Source organism: Brachyhypopomus gauderio, chromosome 12 (assembly GCF_052324685.1).
Source record: "Brachyhypopomus gauderio isolate BG-103 chromosome 12, BGAUD_0.2, whole genome shotgun sequence".
In the NCBI taxonomy this organism is placed as follows: Eukaryota; Metazoa; Chordata; class Actinopteri; order Gymnotiformes; family Hypopomidae; genus Brachyhypopomus; species Brachyhypopomus gauderio.
Window position 1 is genome coordinate 14,238,853 of NC_135222.1, and position 19,597 is coordinate 14,258,449.

Below are 19,597 nucleotides of genomic sequence, written 5' to 3' on the forward strand. Positions count from 1 at the left end.
TGAGTATGTGTGTATAGAGGGGTAATAAAGAGAAGGAGGCAGTCACTTACAACCCCGCCCCCTGCCCTAGCCAAACCACGCCCCAAACCCACCCTGCCAAAACCACACCCCAACCCCACTCTGCCCAGCCAAATGGTCATATTTATTTATAAAAAATTATACTTTGAAATATTTCCCAGTGATTATGTTTGGTGATTATGTTTAAGCCTTTGTTTATTCAGTGTTTAGTCAGCATTTAGCCTGTGTTTAGTTTCTGTTTGGGGGGGGTGGGCAACACACACTGCTGTCGTCACGGTGACCGCTCTGCTAAAAACTGTCCCTACCTGCAACGCGTAGGACAAAGACAGCACACGTCTGTGGGAGGACAATCATGGCGGCGGTGCTGCCGGTGCGTACGCTGAAGAGGCGCCACTTCTGAAGACCTTTCAGACACCTACTGCATCACTTTTATATGTACCGGCGCGCTACGCTTGGAGATGCCTGATGGAGAGATTATGACTGCCTGTATCACACTTCTTTATGGAGTTTGTAAATATTAGCGTTGGTTTCCATGCCGCACCCCCCCACCTGCCTGCTGGGAGATAGAGCTTTATGAGGGGCTCGTGTTACATCGCGCTCGGGTTCTTCTCAAAAGGTCAGCGAACCCTGAAATGGAATTTCTCCTCCGCGAGACTGGAGAGCCTCAACCGACACACGCCTGACGAGATAACGACGTTTGGGCTCCTTCTGCCTTCCTCTTCCTCTTTATGCTGAGTCTGTTTAAACCGTGTGGCCTTGCAAGCCAAGGACGCCAAGCGAGGACCTGAGAAGAATGGTCCAGCAGAGACAAACGCTTAATAAACTGTTGTAGGCCTGCAGTCCATGAGGCGGAGGATGAGTATCAGCAGATATAAGGACCCCGGGACTGAAGTAATGAATAGACTTCATGTTACTGAAACAAACGCTGCCCAGAGGGTCAGACTGTCCAATCAAAACAGACATGCAGACAGACACACGCACACAGACGTACACACACACACACATGCACACGCACACACATGCACACGCACACACACACACACACACACATGCACACAGACACACACACACACACATGCACACGCACACACACACACACACAGACGCACACACACACACACACACATGCACACACACACACACACACACACACGCACACAGACGTACACACACACACACATGCACACGCACACACACACACACACACAGACGCACACACACATGCACTCACACACACACACATGCACACAGACACACGCACACAGACACACGCAAACAGACGTACACACACACACACACACACACGCACACACACACACACACGCACACACACACACACACACACACACATGCACACACACACACACACACACATGCACACAGACACATGCACACAGGCACATGCGCGCGCACACACACACACACACATATATACACACACACAAATGCTGGCACTCAAAGTGCGCGCACACCCACCCTTTACAATGCAGTGTGTATGTTAGAAAAGAGGCATTCTGAATCTGAACCAGGAACACACTGATCAGAGCACACACACACACACAAACACACACCGCTCAGACCAGAGACACACATACACACACAAACACACACACTGCTCAGACCACGGACTCTACTAGAGGTTTGATTATTCCGTTTTAATGGATAACATTCTTGACTTGGATTTAAAAGGATGAGGCTCGGAATGGTGCCAGGTCGGAGCCCAGCTCATGATTTTCTCCTCGGAGCACCATTCCGGAAGCAGAGCATCTGGGACTAGAGAAATGGGTCAAGGAGAGTTGTTAAAATAAACGCCTTCAGTCCCATTTTACAGTGACATGTTAATCATGAGCACTGTGTCGCATTCAGCGGGAGACGGCGGGAGACGAGACGGAGTCCTTTGCCCTCTGTGGAAAGATTGATATAAAATAGATACACTCTCTAAACTCAGAAGTCTACAAGTCCTTCTGGACAGATGGTGGTTGGAGATCTAATGATCTGGGAGCAGCGCAGTGCTGCAGAATCATCTCCCTGAGATGAGTTAACGTGCCTATCACCCTGAGGCCAGTCGTGTCTTCTGGGTGTGAACCTTCACCACTACCTTCTGCTGCTGGTAGAACCGCGAGCGATGGTGACAAGACACCCCCCTTCCCCCCAGGAAAAAAGGAAAAAACACACTTATCAATGATCCCGGCTCCACTGATGGATATTAGCGCTACTGAGCGTCTTCATCAGTGGTCTGCCTCGTAGCGGAGCTTGCAACAGTAGATGGAAAGCCCAGACCCTGTCTAGTGGTTCTTCTTCCTCTACTGGTCCTTCCTGTTTCTCAGAAACTACAGAAACTGCACTCTTATAAGTATGCATGACACGCAGTTTATTACCGCCGGACAAATACCAGCGCTTACCAGGATGAACTGTTCCACAAAAGTTGTACAGGAATATTTCGAGAGGGATGTCAGGACAGCGTTCATAAATGCATTAAAATACAAAATCCATTAAGATGTAAATGTGTCGGTATTAGTCTAATAGCACGCTGAGCTGGGCGACGGAACATTCACTCCACTGTAATTGCTCGTCTTTAAATCTCTGTGTAGCCAGACGCAGGTCCCTGCTTGATATCCGCTCAAACACGCACCTCCGTCTCCCCACCGCCGCGCAATCATCCTGGAGCAATTAGTGATCGCGCTCGTACGAGAACCGCTGCCTCGCCGAGACTCAAACGAGTCTGAGCGGCGTCGGCCAGCGGGTCATGTTTCACACCTGGGCAGGCTGCGAGCTCCGACGTTGCCGGTTCTGTTGAAAGTTTGCTTTCGAGAGTGGTTGTGAGGACGCAGCGTTAACGACGCTCTCGGTGATTTCCCATTGTCCCTTGTTCTTACGGCCCGGGTTCATTATTCTGCGCTAGAAGGGGGTCTCAGTGCGCATCATCATCATTTGCTTTGTTGCTCAAGAGATAAAGAGAAATCTTTAATGAAGGAAGACACGCACATGTTCAAACATGCCCACACACACACACACACACACACACACACACACACACACACACACAACACAACACAACACAACACACAGATATCTCAGATCAAAAATTTTGTACCTTTGTGGGTGGAGTCAAGTCAACTCTGGGTGTGATTATGCAGATTTAACAGGAGCCCCACCCCTTAGTTGTAGTACGAGAGCTGTGTGAGCAAATCTGCTGTGTGAGGACCATCAGCTGGTAGCTCCACACCACAGAAATGAGGAAGTGACGTGGCTTCAAGCTAGAGCAAAACTGCACCCTCACACCCACACACACACACACACACACACACACACACACACACCCCTCACAGCCTGCATCGCTGCTGAGTGCCGAGATTACTCTCCATCAGGGATAATAAGGAATAACTATAATCCGAACTCAAGAGTTAACAGGGTGCTTCTAAACACAGATGAGTATTGGTGTTGTTGTTGTTGTCGTCGATGTTGTTGTCATAATTTGATTTTAGTGTCCTGTCCAAACAGGCCAAGCACAAGAAGGTCATGTGTGTGTGTGTGTTTGTCTGTGCGTGTATGTGTTTGTGTGTGTATGTGTGTGTGTGTGTGTGTGTGTGCATGTGTGTGTGTGTGTGTGTGTGTGTGTGTGTGCATGTGTGTGTGTGTGTGTGTGTGTGTGTGTGTGTGTGTGTGTGTGTGTGTGTGTGTGTGTGTGCATGTGTGTGTGTGTCTGTGAGAAGCATAAACTGCCTGTATAAATGCCAGTGTTTAGCACTGAAAAACTGAAGAATGCTGCAGTGTATTTCCCCTGTGGGTCAGAGGTCAGCAACCTCATTTAACACAGAACTCTAATCACGGCGCAGGGTTAAAGCAAACCTGTAGTATCTGGAGTGTCTGGCTGGCGCGGTGGCCCCAGTCTGGGCTCCACTGCTCAGACGACATGCAGTCTGGAGGAGATTTGACTGAATGAAACTGTGATGCGTTTTGCACGCAGGAGAGTTGCCCTGCTTGGTTGACGTCTCATGTTCTGCACATAAACACAGCCTTACTGTCAGCTGGAACGCTCTGAGTCAGGTCTTAATGCTCTCTCCTCTTTCTTCACTCTCCCTCTCTCTCTCCCTCCCTCCATCTCTGCCCGTCCTTCCCTGTCTCTCTCTCCCTCCTTCTTTCCTCTTGCTCCATCTTTCTCTCTTTCTCTTTCTCTCATTCCCTTCTTTCTCTCTCTCTCTCTCTCTCTCTCTCTCTCTCTCTCTCTCTCTCTATCTCTCTCTCTTTCTCTCTCCCTCGCTTTCCTCTCCCCTCCATCTGTGCTATAACCAGCTTTTTGTCAGCTCAGTTTCCATAGCAACTTGGGTCTTGCCACTGAGCGCTAGCAGTAGAAAACTTGGGTGACTAACATGGCCCAGGCACGCTGGGTGGTGTAGGTGGGAATTTGGGTGGTGTGGGTAGGAATCTGGGTGTTGTAGGTGGGAATCTGTGTGGTGTAGGTGGGAATTTGGGTGATGTAGGTAGGAATTTGTGTAGTGTTGTTGGGAATTTGGGTGGTGTAGGTGGGGATTTGGGTCGTGTTGTTGGGAATTTGGGTGGAATAGGTGGGAATCTGGGTGATGTACCGCACCCTCTCCCTCCACTGTGATCATCAGCTGACGTCTGCCTGGTTCCTGCCACACACACCATCACCAAGACAGAATGACCCAGGTGGGGATAACAGAGTGACTGTGAACAATGATGCAGAGAATGAAGCCAGGTGAGACCAGTGAGGCCCAGATGAGACCAGGGAGACCCAGGTGAGACCTGTGAGACTCAGGTGAGACTAGTGAGACCCAGGTGAGACCAGTGAGATCCAGATGAGACCAGTGAGACCCAGGTGAGACCAGTGAGACCCAGGTGAGTCCAGTGAGAGTGTAGTGCTCTATCAGCTCTACCACCTGAGCCAGCTCTTCTCTAACAGACCTCCACACTGACAGATCAGCTTCTGTTATCAATGCACATGCCATGGAAACCTCCCTCAGCTAATTTGTGGAGAGAATTTAAAGTATACCTAAAAAAACAATAATTACAAAGTACAATAATTATCTTAATAATAGTAATCATCATCATCATCTAAACTGATCAGGAGACAGAGACCTTGCAGGAGTGACTTGTCGACAGTTTACGCAGTGCAGACATTCTCGCACACCTGTGGGATTACGGATAATCTTAAGGGATAAAGGGCAAAGCTAGTGGGATTATGCAGCTGACCTCCAGGTCCATTGAGCCAGCACATATTAAGGCCACATTAAGCATGGTCTACTGGCCAAACACACAGATCCAGCGTGATCTGAGCTTGTTCTGAAGCCTGTGATCTTAAAAGGATTCATGCAGCATTCAGTACGGAGCACAGCAGAACATACCGGCTTCAGGTCCTGCTGTCAAGCAGACACTTCATCTGAACTTCATCTGGAACAAAGCAGTGAAGAAGATTTAACCCCCATGACTCACTGAAGCTGAGTAGGAGTCAGTTGAGAAACTCCAACCTGAACCAGAAAACCCAGTCTCTCTCCAACATATCACTTCCTGTCTGGAAGCTTCTTGCTGTGACTCTGCTCTTGCCATGCCAACTGTGTCTCACCTGTTTCTCACTCATGTCTCAGCCATGTCTCACCTGTGTTGATCTTGACCTCTGTATTTCCTTGGTGTGTAATAGGGAGTGGGCCAGTGGTGAGATATTGTTGTGCGGGAATACTTCCCGATTTTCTTCGCCATCGTGTTTCCGGAACCTTCCTAGTTTCTTGTCAACCTGCTGATATCTTCTCATGGTTCCGGTGCAGACGTCAGCCAGCCGGTACCTTCACCCTGTGTGGTACATGGCCTGGAGTGGGAACGCTTCAAGCGAACACGCGTTACTCAATGACACAGCGTCAGCAATACTGTGGCCATCTTCACGCTTGCAAGCCAATCGAGGATGGAAGAGCTGTCAGGTGGCTCCTTCCATCAGTCGTCAGCTCTCCTGCTAGAGTGGAGAAGAGTGACGTTGTTAAAGAAACATTAATTATAATAAGCTCACTAACAAGCTGAAGCTTTTAAGCCGTTCTTCATGTTCCCTGATGAAAGTCCACCCCCCATCAAACTCTCCATATTAGTGTCACAGAGTTGATCCCCGCTGTTACTCACCGCACTGGAGAACACTTTTCTCTGAGTCCTCCAGGAGTAGGACAGCTTGTGGAAACACCTCACAAACTATAGCAGAACTCGGTGGTGTGTTCACGGAATAAAGACTTCAGCAAGCTCCGGCTATGAGAGGAACTAAGATATAAATACATTATACCATTTATGCTACGTTAAAACAAAAATGAACAAGTCAACCCATTTTTAAGGAAGGGTATGTGCTGGAAGGTTGAGTCCACTGTGAAGATTATGCAGTGCCCAGTGTCCAGATGTAGTAGATCAGGACCATCAAGAAATCCGGTCTGCAGCATCACAGGATCAGAGCGGCCAAGGTCAGATGTGCACTGTGACATGGTCACAGAGAACAGTCTCCATCCTGCCTGTGGGGCTGAGAACAGTCTCCATCCTGCCTGTGGGGCTGAGAACAGTTTCCATCCTGCCTGTGGGGCTGAGAACAGTCTCCATCCTGCCTGTGGGGCTGAGAACAGTCTCCATCCTGCCTGTGGGGCTGAGAACAGTCTCCATCCTGCCTGTGGGGCTGAGTGACTCCCTTTGACCTCTTGTCTTAATGAACACAGATATGTAAAAGAGCTCTGGCGTGCACCTGGGCTGTGTCTGCACGTAATAAGGACAACAGACAACAGAGAGAGAATGACAAAAAGAGACTGAGAGAGAGAGCGAGAGGCAGAGAGAGAGAGAGAGAGTGAGAGAGATACCGATGTGGGTCAGTCCATTACTGAAGACCTTTCACTGAATTCCCCACGTTTCACCATTCGGTTTGTCCTGGCATTGAGTCCCTCTGGTCAAGTGGACACTGTCCTCTTCAAGGTGCTACACATGTGTCCCAACCAGAACAGAAGTCTCCAGGCACCTACATATAGGCCAGGGTGAGAAGAGAAATTAAGAGACCAGATTGTGTCTATTTAAATCACAGGAAATTGATTTGATCCTTCCGTATGGACTGGGCCTCCCATAACACCTCCTGTCCTTCAGATCTGGAGAGTCTGCCTCTCTGTTCCAGTTGACAGATGGCTCTTGAGGGACATGTTCATCTGGGGTGCAGAAAGGTGACCGGCACCTGAAAGTGGGAAAATCCGCTTATCATCTTACCATCACCACAGTTGTACTACACCACTGTTGTGCTGCACAACAGTTCTACTACACCACCACTCACACACACACACACACACACCCACACACATTTGTGCCCATAAACATAAACCATATTTGAACTCCTTTCTTTTTTTCCATTTTCCTCTTTTGCCTCCAAAAGAAGCAAAACAATAACAAAACCATGCAATTATCTCAATATCTACAATAAACAGAAAGTCTAGAATAAAATCAATTTCTCTCTCTAGCTATAATAAACAGATGATCTAGATTACATCCATTCCTCCCTGTATCTATAATAAACAGATGATCTAGAATAAATCTATTTCTTACTTTGTCTATAATAAACAGATAATCTAGATTGCATCTATTTCTCCCTCTGTCTATAATAAACAATCTAGAAAAAATATATTTCTCCCTCTGTCTATAATAAACAGATCTAGAATAAATCTCTCTATCTCTCTATAAACAGATGATCTAGAATGCATCTTTCTCCATATCCCCATGTCTTTTTCTCTCTATATCTTATCTATAAAAACAGATGATCTATTATATATTTTTTCATATCTCTAAAAGAAATCTACATCTATCTCCCTTTCTTGAATCTTTTAAATTATTTCTCTCAGTAATATGTGTGGAAATTTGTGGGTGACAGGGCAGGTTCCTGATGAAGGTAGAGCCATCCTAAACACCAGCCTGAAGACCTACTAAAACTCCACCCTGAAGACTTACCCAAACACCAGTCTGAAGACCTACATAATGACCTACCTGCTGACCCAAACCCACTACCATTGTCACACCATCAGAAAGAGGTGGACGGTCAAGTGAACAGAAAGAAATGGGTGTTTCTCTTCATAAAACAAAACTCACCACATTAACAGAAAATTGAAAAGACAGGTGTGTGCTCCTGCCCTGGCCCTTGGTAAAATACTCCCAGGAAAAAGGTTAATCCCAGAGTAATGGTTAATCCCAAAGCAATGATTAAATCCAGAGTAATGGTCAATCCCAGATGAATGGTTAACCCTGGAGAAAGGGTTAATCCTGGAGCAAGGGTTAATCCTGGAGAGTCCCTTCTAATAGGCCAAGCAGCAGATATGTCAGTCTGACCGTGCCCAGTGGAACCCTTCATACCAGCCACACTGTACACCTCAGCATCACTGGGAATTAAGACCAGGAGTTCAGGTGTTCAGGTGTTCAGGATCTCGCCACCCGACTCTCTCAAGCATGGATTAAGTGGTCAGTGGATTTTATACGACTGCTCATCACAGTCACCTCCTGAGTGCATCTTAATATCACTGCATGACGGGAGACCTTAGCCTCAAGGGCTCAATGACCCACTGGAAAAGCCAGTCCAGAAGTGAGAGAGATAAGGAGAGAGAGAGAGAGAGAGAGAGAGAGAGAGAGAGAGGTAGAGAGAGAAAGAAAGAGAGTGAGAGAGAATGTATGGAGACAGTTGAGAGGGGGGAGACGGGGGGGGGGGGGGGGGGGTAATGTAAGGAGCTACAGAGCTGTTCGATCATCATGTTTCACTCTCAGTTGCGGCACACAGTGGTTTCATTTTAAGGAACAACCAGAAGGCAAAGCCACTGCATCCTCCTCACGCCAGGGAATAATGACACCTACAAAACCAGCAGCACATTTACGGAACACACAATAATAAGGAATATACAAAATATACAAAATACATAATGATAATGCTACAGGAGCAGGAGGGAGGAGAAAACCCGCTATCATTATTTGTTTATCAATTCAATTTCAATTTTCAATTCAAGGTAGCTTTATTGACATGCCTGTATCAGGTAGAATTTTGCCAAAGCAAATAGAGTTTGCAGTTAAATTTGTTCTGTGAAATATGAAATAATGTTCTTAGGATAATGATAGTGGAAACGGTGTAATAATAATAATAAAGAAAAAATGAAGCATAATAAAGAAATAATAATAAACAAATGTGACAATTTACAATAAACAAGCTAAAATGATCAGTAATAATAACTGTAAAATATAAGCAGTATATAAATAATAATAATTATATACACTGAGTGATATACTTCTTTCTCTCTCTCTCTCTCTCTCTCTCTCTCTCTCCCCCCTTCACAGGAGGCTATGTTTAACTGCCACTAAATATATTCTCTTCTTTTCAATACGCACCTCGAATCAAATAATACACAAACGCATAATAATACCATTATTCATAATGCAACGCCACACCGTGTTATAACAATGAAGCCATCTTAGCTCATCTTAGCTCAACAAGGGAGTTAGTGCACAAACTCTGAAGTCTTAAATATTTAAGAGGATTAATCTACTTTTAGAAAAAAATATTATTTTATTTTTTTAAGTCTTAAATATTTAATAAAGTTGATTATTCTATTTTTAAGAAAATGGATTATTCAATTTTTCGCTCCTTGTGGAGTGCTGTCTCCACACAGGATAAAAAAAATTAATAAATAAAAATAAACAAAATGCATCTCAATTTCTTCTCATTCCACCCCACATACAATACAAGCATAGATTTTAATCCCACCATATGACAAGTGTCAGACTAATATGTTCCAAAATAACTGTTGGCAGTTGGCAGGCATAAAAAAAAAAAAAGACTTTTATTTTGTACTTTGTGTAATTGGGCAGGGGCCATGTTTCAATGTGTTCCACAACCATTTACAGAAACTTTTAATTGAATATGCCTCCCTGGAGACACCCCGGTGAGCTCCGGGATTAGCAAGCAGCTGATCTTTATGATAAAAGCAGTTTGTTTTCCACTTACACTGAATACTGACAACTCACACATGCTCACACAGACACGCACGTGCACATACACACACACACACACACACACACACACACACACACACACACACACACACATTTATACACATACTTATGCAATACATACACACTGCAAAGATTTCATGAGCATATCAGGTCAATAAAAATTCCACTAACAAAGAAAACTAATTTCAACTAACACAAAACATGTAAAAAATGAGTAAAAAAACATGTAACAATGCATTTGGAAAGACGTCATGGTGTTTTCCTGAAAGACATGAATGTTGTTTGAGTGATGCTTGCACACCTAGTGCTGTTCTACAAAGACGAGCACATGAGGAGGAAAATCAAAAGTATTTTTCCTCTGTGCAGAACTGAAATATACATGCAGCCCGTAAGGTCCCTGGATGAACGACCAAGAAGGAGGCCATGCTGTGTGTGTGTGTGTGTGTGTGTGAGCGGGTAAACACACACACACCTACAGTGGCGTGTATGTTGAGAGGATAATTGCAGGTGCAGTACAGGCGTACCAGAGTGGGTGAACCTCAGGACACGTTTGTCGAGAGTAGGAAGAGAATGAGCTACTGTTATAATAGACTGCAGGAGCAAACGGCATCATGGGTAATGAGAGAGAGACAGAGAAAGAGAGGGAGAGAAAGAGAGGGAGAGAGAGAGAGAGAGAGAGAGAGGGGAGAGAGAGAGAGAGAGAGAGAGAGAGAGAGAGAGATGGACTGATCGAACCTACCATGCATTTTATGGAGTGGTTTTGAATCATTATGATTTTGTACAGGGATGTGCCTAGATCTCACTCACACACACACACACACACACACACACACACACACACACACACACACACACACACACACACACACACACACACACACACACACACACACACACACACACTCACACTCACACACTCTATCTCTCGAGTGGGGTGATTTACCTCTTTATCTGGTAGTGCAGTTGAAGCTGTTAGACATGACATGTGCTTTTTCCTGTCTCTGTCTGCCTCTCTTTCTCTCTCTCTCTCTGTCCACATCTGTTTCTCCATCATTTTCATTTCATTTATTTTTATACAGTTTATATTTTATACAGTTTTGCCAAAACAGAACAAAAGACATGTGTTAAAGGAATAGAACACAACATTTAAAACATAACATAAATAAACAAATAAAGCAACAGAAAACCAACAGAGAGTGTAAAAATAATATATAATAAATATAAACACGTAGCATAGGGAGGAAGCGATGTCTGCAGCTGCGCTCCTGTTGCCGAGCAGAGACAGACGGAGCTGCCGTGGGGACTGTATCCGCTCCCCTTACAGGAGAACAGTGCATTTGTCAGAGTCACAAAAACCCCATTCTTAATATTAAAACTTATTTTTTTAAATAACACATTATTAAGTTATAATTTTGGGCAATAGACTATGTCCTTTCATGCCCATGTTTAATATTTAAATAGTGTGCTGACTGAGGCTGTGATTTAAGCAGCATTTTAGTTTGTTTTGCTGATTTACATAATGTTTTTCATATATCATATTGGAGGGCTAATATATTAACGTCTTTGATTATGTTTTTAGAGGTGGAGCCAAAGATATTTGTGCCCAGTGAAATGTTTGGTCAGCTGACAGAGGAGGAGGGGCTGAGAGCAGAGGAGGAGGGGCTGACAGCAGAGGAGGAGGAGCTGAAAGCAGAAGGGGAGGGACTGAGAGTAGAAGGGGAGGGGCTGAGAGCAGATGGGGAGGGGCTGAGAGCAGATGGGGAGGGGCTGAGAGAAGATGGGGAGGGGCTGAAAGCAGATGGGGAGGGGCTGAGAGCAGAAGGGAGGGGCTGAGAGCAGATGAGGAGGGGCTGAGAGCAGATGAGGAGGGGCTGAGAGAAGATGGGGAGGGGCTGAGGGCAGAGGGAACTGGCCAGAAGAGCTTTGTATCTTAGTGAATGCGATTCATCCTGATTGAGTGAGTGTCAGTACTTTATTGGCAGTATGTGTGTGTGTGTGTGCGTGCGTGCGTGCGTGTGTGTGTGTGTGTGTAAAGACCCGGTTCTGCTGTGTCTGTATAGGGGGTAAAGACCCAATTCTGCTTGATGCTGTATGGTGCGTAGGGACACAGACCCAATTCTGCTCTGTGTTGTGTTTAGGGGATACAGACTCGGTACTGCTGTGTGTGTGTGTGTGTGTGTGTGTGTGTGTGTGTGTGTGTGTGTGTGTGTGTGTGTGTGTGTGTGTGTGTGTGTGTTGCAGGTATTTCTGTGCACAATGTTTTTCTAAACTCCAATTGCATTTTTTCAATTAGGTGTTTATCCCAGTTTCTGATATTTAGATCTAAATTTGGCTCCCATATTTCACATCCATTTTCTGTCTTTCTCTCTGTCTCTCTCTGCCACTGTTCTAATATAGGTCTTTCTCTCTGCTTAGAGATCTAATTCTGGTCTTCCTCTCTCCTCAGAGCTCTAATTCTGGTCTTTCTCTCTGCTCAGAGCTCTAATTCTGGTCTCTCTGCTCAGAGCTCTAATTCTGGTATTTTTTTCTCTGTTCAGAGCACTAATTCTGGTATTTTTTTCTCTGCTCAGAGCACTAATTCTGGTCTCTCTCTGCTCAGAGCTCTAATTCTGGTCTCTCTCTGCTCAGAGCTCTAATTCTGGTCTTTTTCTCTGATCTGAGCTCTAATTCTGGTCTCTCTGCTCAGAGCTCTAATTCTGGTCTCTCTCTAATCAGAGCTCTAATTCTGGTCTTTTTCTCTGATCTGAGCTCTAATTCTGGTCTCTCTGCTCAGAGCTCTAATTCTGGTCTCTCTCTGATCAGAGCTCTAATTCTGGTATTTATCTCGGCTCAGAGCTCTAATTCTGTTGTCTCTGCTCAGAGCTCTAATTCTGGTCTCTCTCTGCTATCTGTCACCTCTCCTCCAGTGCTAGCACTTTCCTAAAAACACACTGTACCTCCAAAACCCTGATTCACGCCTTCCCATCGCCATGACGACCTCGGCTAACTGAACAGCATTTTCACGTTTCTGATTGCAACATTTTGTCCTCTTTACCACCCAGAGAAACACCGTCCTGACATACAAATGATTAACATTAAAAGACCATTAATGGAACCTTGTCTAGATTTTTTATGAGGCTGAATTAACTTAACAATTGGAGTAGTAATGCAGTAATAAATAACACACTGGTTTAAAATGCCCATGAAGCATCAGTGTGGAGAAGTTGTGTCAGGTTGACTCTGGTTCAGGAATTAGCAAAAAGTGCAGTCTGGTTATATGAACAGTGATGGAGCAGAGCGGTCTTCAGAGAAACAACACCTACGTGCATCTTTGAGATGGAATATTTAATGAAACTCTAGAACAGTGTGAAAGAGATACAGGGGAGAAAATGTGTGTGCGTGCATGTGTGAGTATTTTTGTGCATGAATGATTGAGCATGTGCATATGTGTATGAGTATATGTGTGTATGTGCACGCATGTGTGTATTTTTGTGTGAGTGAGCAAGTATATGTGTGTGTCTGTGTATTATTGTGTGAGTGACTGAGTGTGTGTGTGTGTGTGTGTGTGTGTGTGTGTGTTTGAGTCAGCACTCAAAAGACTACAGCAGGATTTCATCACCTGAACACGGAGTGGGGGTTTGCGTGCCGTGTTCAGCGCTGCTCTGATTAACCTCAGCACGCAGACGGGGTGACGCTCAGCCCGTCCAGGCCGGAGACACAGACACAGCTAGTCTTCAGAATTCAGGGGACGCTTCAGGTGATTACTGTGGAGGGGAGCAGCCCTTCGGAGACACGCACAGCCAAGACAGCCTCTGCAGATCTCTAATTACAGCACGGCTAACTTTAGAAACTTAGCACTCATATTTCCACATCTTCAGAACGTTAAGTGCTCTGTTTGAGGGCGTGTTTGAACAAAAGGCATCGGTGTGACAGAACGTTCCCTCATCAGCTCACACAGAAAAGCTGAAACTCAAGAAAGAAAACTGTCTATCAAGCAGTTTGAGGAGAACTGGAGAAGATTTGGAACACTGTAGAAAGTCTGCTCAGGTAGACAATACTGTAACCTCTCTTTAAAATAATTCAGTTACTAAATATAAGTAACGTCCTGGAGTCTGAGCTGGAACCGAGGAGCCAATTTCTCCGCCCACTCGGAAGGGCGTGTGAGAACCGAGAGGAATAGGCCCGGAATCTCCGGCTGCGTCCAACACGCTGCTAGTGTTTTGTAAACAAGAGTGTCGCCTGGCTCCTGCTTCTCCACACATCTGAGAGGCTTCCTCTCTCGGGGTAATACACGAACCCACGGACGGCAGCAAGGGGTGATGGCGCATGCCAGAAAAGCAGGCGGTACTAACACAGCGTTTACAATCCTGACAATATTACAACTGCAGAGAAATTATGGCCCCTGACTGCACACGCATGAATTCAGCCAATGGAAGAGCATCAAAACAACTTCATTTTTGTCTTGAATGTGTTCAGGCCTTTAAAATACAGTAAGTGAGGGACATTGACACACACAGAATGGGTGTAGTCATGGCAGCGGTGTTGAGCTGTGAAGAGTGCTCATGAAAACAGGAGCCAGTTTGACACACACACACCTCAAACAACATCCATTATGACACACACACACACACACACACACCTCAAACAACATTCATTATGAAAAACACACACCTCAAACACCAGACAGTATGACACACAAACCTCAAACACATCCCATTATGACACACACACACACACACACACACACACACACACACACACACACACACACACACACAAAACACCTCCCTTTATGACACTCACCTCAAACACCAGCTATTATGATACACACACCTCAAACAACATCCATTATGACACATACACCTCAAACACCAGCCAATAGGACACACACACACACACACACACACACACACACCCCTCAAACACCAGCCAATAAGAAACACACATCAAACATCTCCCATTATGAAACACACACACACCTCAAACACCAGCCAATATGACACACCTGCCTCACACGCCACCCAATATGACACACATGCCTCAAACACCAGTTAATGTGACACACACACACACATACGCCTCAAACATCTGATCAGAGCCCATGGTCTGAATATCGTGCCGGAATACTTAGCAGAATGCTCCTGACTCCACCCACAATGTCTCCATCTCCATGGACACAGATGGCATATAGGTCAACAACAAAGTCCACCACATTCCTAATCCTATCCAAGGTCACTAAAATCCACAAACAGGTTCAGAATGAAACTAGAAACCACAGTCAGCCTGAGAACAGCACCCAATGGGTGTGGTGAGACTTCCCACAACCAGCAGCAGGTGTGTGACAAGAGTCCGGGCGGTCCTCGCACTCCAAACGGGTGACTGAGGACAACTGGCTGGTCTAAGGTGGAGCCGGACCAGAGACAATGGGGTGAGCTGGAGAGATCTCAGGGCTGGAGAGACCTTGGAGTGTTTTCATGTAAACGTGTCCACCTTATGCTAACCCTCCTGCCAGCAGGAAGCTGTTGTGATGGTGATAATCACCTGCAATCTTTCCCCATTTCTCACCACTCTCTGTCATTATTTTTATTATTTTGCCAAACAGAGTTTAAATTCATTCTCCACAAGCATTGCTATCTCCAGTTTACGGGAATAATGACAGCACTTACTAAGAAAACGCCACATGCACGAGTCCTTTCAAATAATGAGACGTCCAATTAGTCTGGGCCAGGAGACACAGTAGTGGACCAGCATATCAGCTTCTTCTGGAACACAGCCTGGAACACAGCTCAGAACTCAGCCTGGAACACAGCTCAGAACACAGCCTGGGACACAGCCCAGAATACAGCTCAGAACACAGCCCAGAATACAGCTCAGAACACAGCTGGAGCTCAGAACACAGCCTGGAACACAGCTCAGAACACAGCCTGGAACACAGCTGGAGCTCAGAACACAGCCTGGGACACAGCCCAGAATACAGCTCAGAACACAGCCTGTAACACAGCCTGGAACACAGCTCAGAACACAGCTCAGAACACAGCTCAGAACACAGCCTGGAACACAGCTCAGAAAACAGCCCTGAACACAGCTCAGAAAACAGCCCTGAACACAGCTCAGAACACAGCCTGAAACACAGCTCAGAACACAGCCTGGGACACAGCCCAGAATACAGCTCAGAACACAGCCTGTAACACAGCCTGGAACACAGCTCAGAACACAGCCTGGAACACAGCTCAGAACAAAGTTCAGAAGCGTTCTACTGATCCACCAGCAACAGCACTGTTCAGCCGATGCCCACCTCATCTAAAGCCCAAATTCCAGAAGATTTTAACACTGGATATTGCAAGTTACGTTGGGGTTTGGAACCCATTGAAAATAAGATCTGATTGGCTGTCGGTAAAATATCTCTGTGCTCAGATCTTGCTTCTGAATCCTGTTTATAGGCTTTGTAGTCATCCGCTGACTATCAGCAAGTCAGTGGCTGTGGAGCTGAGCTGAATCTTCAGTGTGGAGAAGGTTATGTTTCATGAAGGACCACTGAACGCACTTCAGACAACTGAACAGAACACGTCTGGGTGAATTCTGGATTACTGTAATTCTAATGCCCTGCAGGTATCCTTAATGGATCTTCATTGTCCTTTATCCTCACGCATGTATAGATACACAACCACACACACACTACAGAAAAAGCATGGTTCCACATATCATTAGAACCACACTGAACAAACACTGCATCCAGTGTCTAGTCCACTATATTTACATTTATATTTACATTTCAGCTGGAAGAGTGAAGATCTACAGCTAGCCACATCTGCTGGCCCAAAAGAAGTACTTTAGCTGAATGTAGTACATGAATATGATGGTTAATTGACACTACCAGTGAACTGAATTATCAGATGAAATAAGACTACATTCACTGCCTTTACTCTGTGTGATGAGCTCAGACAATCAGATTCAGTTCTGCATTGAACCTGTGCCCAATCTATGATCACGGAAGGACTGTCCAGTCAGGTATGATATCAGACCTACTTGTATGATCATGTAAGCTATCCCATCTACATCGAGAGTGCATTCAGAAAAAAACACACAAGGCATTAAAGCACAAGACTGTATTTCACTCCCTTCTAATTTCATGAAAAAAACTGGCTGGAGCTGTACTGGAAATAAACAGGAAATAATCTGGAGCTGTACTGGAAATAAACTGGAAATAATCTGGAGCTGTACTGGAAATAAACTGGAAATAATCTGGAGCTGTACTGGAAATAAACAGGAAATAATCTGGAGCTGTACTGGAAATAAACTGGAAATAATCTGGAGCTGTACTGGAGCTATACTGGACCTGTTCTTGACCTGTTCTGGACCTCTACTGGAGCTACACTGGGGCTGTGACTAGACCTGTACTGGACCTATTCTTGACCTGTTCTGGACCTCTACTGGGGCTATACTGGGGCTGTGACTAGACTTGTACTGGAGCTGTACTGGAGCTCAAACTGGAGCTGTACTGGAACTGTACTGGACCTGTGACTGGACCTGTGACTGGAGCTGTACTGAACCTGTGACTGGAACTGTACTGGAGCTGTGACTGGAACTGTACTGGAGCTGTGACTGGAGCTGTGACTGGAGCTGTGACTGGAACTGTACTGGAGCTGTGACTGGACCTGTGACTGGAACTGTACTGGAGATGTGACTGGACCTGTGACTGGACCTGTGACTGGACCTGTGACTGGACCTGCGACTGGAGCTGTACTGGACCTGCGACTGGAGCTGCGACTGGACCTGTGACTGGACCTGTGACTGGAGCTGTGACTGGAGCTGTACTGGGGCTTTAATGGAGCTGTGACTGGACATGTCATAAATACTCACACATTACATACATGACCATGTCAAAAGTACTCACACGTCATATACATTACCATGTCAACAATATTCACACATCACATACATTACATACATGTAAACAATATTCACACATTACATACATGACCGTGTCAACAATACTCACACACCACATACATTACATACATGTTAACAATATTCACACATTACATACATGACAGTTATAGAGGCAGTGACAACGACTGGAATTAGGAGCACAATTCAGTTTTCTGCTAGGTGTAGTTTATACACTCATACACTCACCTCTGTGTAGTTTATACACTCACACACTCACCTCTGTGTAGTTTATACACTCATACACTCACCTAGGTGTAGTTTATACACCAAGACACTCACCTAGGTGTAGTTTATACACTCATACACTCACCTCTGTGTAGTTTATACACTCACACACTCACCTCTGTGTAGTTTATACACTCATACACTCACCTAGGTGTAGTTTATACAGCAAGACACTCACCTAGGTGTAGTTTATACACTCACCTCTGTGTAGTTTATACTCTTACACTTTTACCTCTGTGTAGTTTATACACTCATACATTCACTTAGGTGTAGTTTATACACTCACACACTCACCTCTGTGTAGTTTATACTCACACACTTACCTCTGTGTAGTTTATACACTCATACACTCACCTAGGTGTAGTTTATACACTCACCTCTGTGGTTTATACACTCACTCACCTAGGCATAGTTTATACACTCACCTCTGTGTAGTTTATACACTCATACACTCACCTAGGTGTAGTTTATACAGCAAGACACTCACCTAGGTGTAGTTTATACACTCACACACTCACCTCTGTGTAGTTTATACTCTTACACTTTTACCTCTGTGTAGTTTATACAATCATACATTCACTTAGGTGTAGTTTATACACTCACACACTCACCTCTGTGTAGTTTATACTCCCACACTTACCTCTGTGTAGTTTATACACTCATACACTCACCTAGGTGTAGTTTATACACTCACCTCTGTGGTTTATACACTCACTCACCTAGGCGTAGTTTATACACTAACACACTCACCTCTGTGTAGTTTATACACTCACACACTTACCTATGTGTAGTTTATACACTCATGCACTCACCTAGGTGTAGTTTATACACTCACTCACTCACCTCTGTGTAGTTTATACACGCATACATTCACCTAGGTGTAGTTTATACACTCACACACTCACCTCTGTGTAGTGTATACACTCACCTCTGTGTAGTTTATACACTCACACACTCACCTCTGTGTAGTTTAAACACTCATACACTCACCTAGGTGTAGTTTATACACTCACACACTCACCTATGTGTAGTTTATACACTCACACACTCACCTATGTGTAGTTTATACACTCACACACCTGTGTAGTTTATACACTCATACACTCACCTAGGTGTAGTTTATACACTAACACACTCACCTCTGTGTAGTTTATACACTCACACACTTACCTCTGTGTAGTTTATACACTTATACACTCACCTAGGTGTAGTTTATACACTCACACACTCACCTCTGTGTAGTTTATACACTCACACACTCACCTCTGTGTAGTTTATACACTCACACACTCACCTCTGTGTAGTTTATACACTCACACTCACCTCTGTGTAGTTTATACTCACACACTTACCTCTGTGTAGTTTATACACTCATACACTCACCTAGGTGTAGTTTATACACTAACACACTCACCTCTGTGCA

The 19,597-nt window shown here is 45.0% G+C and overlaps 1 long non-coding RNA gene across 1 annotated transcript in view; it reads right to left on the minus strand.

Annotated features, from left to right (window-relative positions):
- Nucleotides 1-4,999: 4,999 nt before the first annotated feature.
- Nucleotides 5,000-19,597, minus strand: part of LOC143527870 (uncharacterized) — a 45,941-nt gene continuing 31,343 nt past the window's right edge. Inside the window, exons 2-3 of the long non-coding RNA XR_013134296.1 lie at nucleotides 6,145-7,216; nucleotides 5,000-5,983 (exon numbers count right to left, since the gene is read on the minus strand). This is a non-coding gene — a long non-coding RNA (uncharacterized LOC143527870). The remainder of the gene's footprint in view (nucleotides 5,984-6,144; nucleotides 7,217-19,597) is intronic.